The 4,846-nt window shown below is 32.9% G+C and overlaps 1 long non-coding RNA gene across 1 annotated transcript; it reads left to right on the top strand.

Moving 5' to 3' along the window:
• On the top strand, nt 1-2,389 carry LOC129316420 (uncharacterized). The gene is made up of 3 exons (XR_008594791.1): nt 1-345; nt 491-595; nt 2,123-2,389. It is a non-coding gene; the product is annotated as an uncharacterized LOC129316420 (long non-coding RNA).
• The last annotated feature ends 2,457 nt before the right edge of the window (nt 2,390-4,846 follow it).

Raw genomic sequence — 4,846 nt, 5'->3', positions numbered from 1 at the left:
TTTTATTTCTTCCTTATCCAGTCAGTGCACACACAGAGAGAGAAAGAGTTCAAGAGTGTTCAATAATGCTCTCTAACCTTTTACCATAACCGACCATCTCTCCCCTATTTACTCCTGGCTATCACCGACAACCGAGAAGGCTCCTACTATTTAGTGACGTTCAAACGTTCGTCCATGTGTGTGGACTCTAATTTTTTTTTCTCCTTCTCGATATATTGCTTTCCCTGCGTCATTAACATTTGAGTTGTAGATGAAATAAAGGACCAGATCGTTGAGGCTAGGAGGTCTTTCTCACGAGTCTTTCCTTTCCTGGCTCAACCGCGAGCTTTGTGCTCTGTTTTAATGGTTTGTGCTCCCTGTTTTTGCATTTTTTCTGTGTGTTATCCATCTGTGTTATTCTGGGTTGTGAAGTCACAAAGTATTGAGTGCTGAAAGGCTGTTACTATGAGCTTGTGTTTGTGTGGCTGAATCATTCTTCTTCCATTGTTAGATATGGTGATAACATTCAGATTATAGCTTCCCCTATTCAGCGTTCAAGAGTACTTCCGTTTCTTTTTTCTCCTGGTTCACCACTGTTTAGGCCGGCTAAGTTGAGGTGAGGGAATTTCGACCTTCTATTTGTTAGCATGTTATACGTGTTTAAAGGAAGTATGTGCTGTTGCTGCCATATGTGTGAAGTTTCAACATTTTTTGCTTTGTTTTGCTGCTGTCCATACGTGTGTCAAGAAGATGAGTAAAAAAAAATAAAAAAATGAATGAAAATGAAATTAAGCTAGAAATTTTGAGGCAGGAAACTACATTAAAGAAGCCTGATAATAATATGTATGTGAGTGGCATAGAATTTAGATTTTGGTTGGATTGATTCATGTTAAAGAATTTATTAAGGAAAGATTGGAAAAGGATAGTCTTGATATATTACTTGAATATTAACTTCATGGAGATGCCTACTAGAAGGTTTGAAAGAAAAAAAAAAATTAAAGCATGAATTTTGGTGACGAATTTTAAATGATAATGGTTGATATATGCGAAGTAGAAGGAAGTCTTTGTAAATTAAAGACGAGTTGTTAAATTTTGTTTAATAATATTCTTATAAGACGTGCGGAAGAAGAGGATCCTGATAGAAATTGAAGAAGGAACACTTTGAGAATTTGAAACTTCAACAAGTGAATAGCATTCCTTATAATTATTTATTGAAAATCTTTTATTGAAATATTTCATTTTTATAAATTATGTTAGTTTTAGAAATTTTGAAATAACGATGAAGGAAAGTTACATTATGATTTGTGCATTTTCTCAAGAAATATATTTCTAATATTGATGAAGGCTCCTTTGCTTATTAAATTTCAAAAATTTCTTGGTTACATGATTAGTACAAGTTTGTACATTCGTTATCATGTATCGATTTGGCAAATTTCATATATTTGAAGTAATTTATGCGAGTTTGATCTTGAGAATGAAAGTTTGACTTCAAAAATGATTATTTCTCTCGTGTGTTTGAAACGAGATTTCTAAGAGAACTCTATATAGAACCCTGCTGCTAACAGCAGTTCCATTAGCCCATAGTGCGCTGTGGTTAAATACTAGTTAGTTTGTTTCATGAGTTTTATTCTCACATTTAGTATTCGTGGGCTTTATACCTGCGTTTGATTTCATGGCTTGAGCCACGTTTGGTTATTTACCTTCGTGGGCTGTGTGTCCACGTTTGTTTCATAGCTTCGGCTGTGTTTGGTTACTTACCCTCGTGGACTGGTGTGTCCACATTTGTTTTCGTGGCATAAGCTGTGTTTAGTTATTTACCCTCGTGAACTGTGTGTTCACGTTTGTAACCTGTTCTATTGAGTTCTCAAAATTCTAAATGTTGATTAAAGTGTTTTTAAATTTCATGATTTTGGCTAACAATTTTACCACTTTGAGGAATATGTGAGTAAATTGTTTTCTTTAAGCATGATAACAAATTTTTTTTAATTTACTCTTATTTTACAATTGTGGATATAATTTTTAGGCTTACAAATCTTTGTGGAATCATTTTTAACTAGTGACACCATTATTGGAGTTTATTGATTTAAATTCTAAGAATTTTACCATGGGAATGCTATTCACTGAAAAATTTATTTGGTCTTAGATTTGTTAGCTGATGCTGATCCTACCATCAACCTCTAAAGGGCAACAAGCTACAGTGGGTGGACCTTTTGATTGGTATTGTTGCTTTAATGTAAATATATAATTTGTATGTCTTTTTGATTTGAAAGAAAGAGTATATACTCCACATAGGTTGTTGATAAATCTTATTTTTGGTCTGTATATTGGTTGCTGGCTAGAGGGAGCTACGCTCTTGATTTATACTGTTATCTGTAAGAATTTTTGTTGTAGAGTTTTCAGGAGATCTTAGTTATAGGGGAGGTTCTGCTGAAATTTCTACAAAAATATCGACACTCTCTTATGATATCGAGTTTAAAGAAGTTATTTTAATTCTTATGTGATTTGATTAAATTTTATTCTGTTCTTTTGTAAAAGGGAATAAATATCCATTTGGAGGCTTACAGGAATGTGAGAGTGGTTTACACCCGTGCCAGTCACCCTTTATTTTTGGGGCGTGACACATCACATACATATATATACCTATGCTATGGGCTAGGATACCAAAATCATACATAATTGCATTCATAAGTTTATGTACTACACTAGATTTCTTATGGCAACTTATATGCTTGATCACAACTAATAATATACAAGTTCATTACACCAATTCTTACAAAAGGGCTTTAGTGAGGAAATATCGACTCAGACCATATCCTTCCCCTTTACGCTACTACTATTAGGACCTGAAAAGTATATATAACCATGGATGAGATAATAACCTCAGTAACCAATATAATTCATTAGATGCTCATTAACATAAACAATTACATGGAAGTGTATAAAAATAAAATCAATAGTTCATATAGCAAAGTAATTTGATATATCATTTTCACAAATTAATCATTGTACAATCATTTCTATTAGCATGATCATTTATCCGCTAAACCTCAAAGCTCCCCGCCATGAAACCATAGACTCTATTAGATTAATCACTTATTGATTCAAGCATGCCTTTAGTGGTAGAAACACCTTGCCAAAAGTAATTTATCCTACCTAGGGACTATGGTTTGCCTCATTTCACATGCTTGTGATAAAGGTATTGTGGACTCCTAACTGTACCCTGAGGGCACTAGGGAGTTACTAGACTGTCAAATGTCCCATGGTAACAGTTCTAGTATATTGTTGCACCAAATGTCCCATAGTGCCCGCCTAAATATGAATTTGTTTCACTCACATCTTTACACATACACACATCCGCACATATCTTGGTGAACTTTCACCCCCAATGATCATGCTTTTCACACAAGTCTTGTCTCAATTCCACGCTTAAATAATGTACATATACACATACATACATACATGCGCGCGCGCACACACACACACACACACACACACACACACATCAAATAAAACCAGTAATCATCAAATTTTCATTTCATAAATCAAGTTCATGCTGAAATCATTTATATTGCAAATCAAGCATAAATTCACAAAGCAATGATGCATATTTATACGTTTACTTCTACACAGTTATGATGGTTAATAAATATGATAAAATATATGATTACCTCAACCCTTTTATTTGTAAGAAAGGATTACCTATGTACAACCACTTCACAAAACTCTCTCTAGCTATTCCACTTGCTGCACACAGAAATCTACACAGTTTAAGGCATCCAAAGTCAATTCTTTCTTGACTAAAAGTGCCAAGTATAACAACTAAGCACCTAATCAATGTCCTAACCCATATTTTGGTTCATTCACCCATGCCACAACTAGTTTTAGCTTATTTCCAACATTATTGAAATTTTAATAATTCAGGATCTCTAATTGTAATTAATGGTTTTATGGGGTCCTTAATTGTCATTGTCTCTTTTTTAAATATTCATCTAATTTATTTATGAATTCTTGTGTATGAATCAAATTTAGTCTACATAATATAAAATGATGTCTTAAGGTGTAAATTTGTGAGATCCTATGTAACATCCTCATTCAACTAAATTATAAATGTATCAACTCACTATCATTTAATTAAATATGAATTTCAAAGTTTCCAAACCAACATTAGGATAAGGACATTTAAAACCAATTATTTCCTTTGTTAAAAAAAACCCAATTATTTCCATGGGAAGCCTAACAATTAATGCAAATACTTTTAAATAATATTTTATATAAAAAGGTGTTCACCCCAATTTCACAAACATATCAAGATAAAATCATTTGTTTGACTTTAGATTATCAATATACTAAAAACACATAATTTCAAATTCATCCTAGGTCATGAAAAATAATAAAACAAACTACATGTGCAAAATTGAAGAATAATCAAAGCCTACAGGCTTAACTCTTTGGTGCCTTCCTTTGTGACCTATTGGAACACTCACTTGAAAAATGTAAGAGGTAATAAACGATATGTAATGTCTCATTAACAAATGAAGATTCTAAATATACTAACAAATCAATTTGACGTCCCTTTAAAAATAATATATTTACAAATAGGGAATATTGTTTTAACAATAAATTCAATGAAATTTAAATCATTAGACCATAAAAAACAAGTGATGTAATCATTGACCAGACCTTATGTCCTGCGATTCACCTTACAGGGTTAGCTAGAGCCTAGCTTGAAGATATAATTGGCCAAAAGTGCATTATTTTTAAAACTAGACTCCCCTCTTTAAAAGGAGGTGTTTGATGTCCCACAATCTCAAACCAAGAAAAAGGGGCCCTAACAAAGGACCATCCACAATGCACCAAGTGGATCTAT

This window comes from Prosopis cineraria, unplaced genomic scaffold, assembly GCF_029017545.1.
Source record: "Prosopis cineraria cultivar Desert tree isolate PC_DT_omini unplaced genomic scaffold, ASM2901754v1 PC7, whole genome shotgun sequence".
Classification (NCBI taxonomy): Eukaryota; Viridiplantae; Streptophyta; class Magnoliopsida; order Fabales; family Fabaceae; genus Prosopis; species Prosopis cineraria.
The sequence above is the reverse complement of the archived record's forward strand: the minus strand, read 5'-3'. Positions and strand labels throughout refer to the sequence as shown.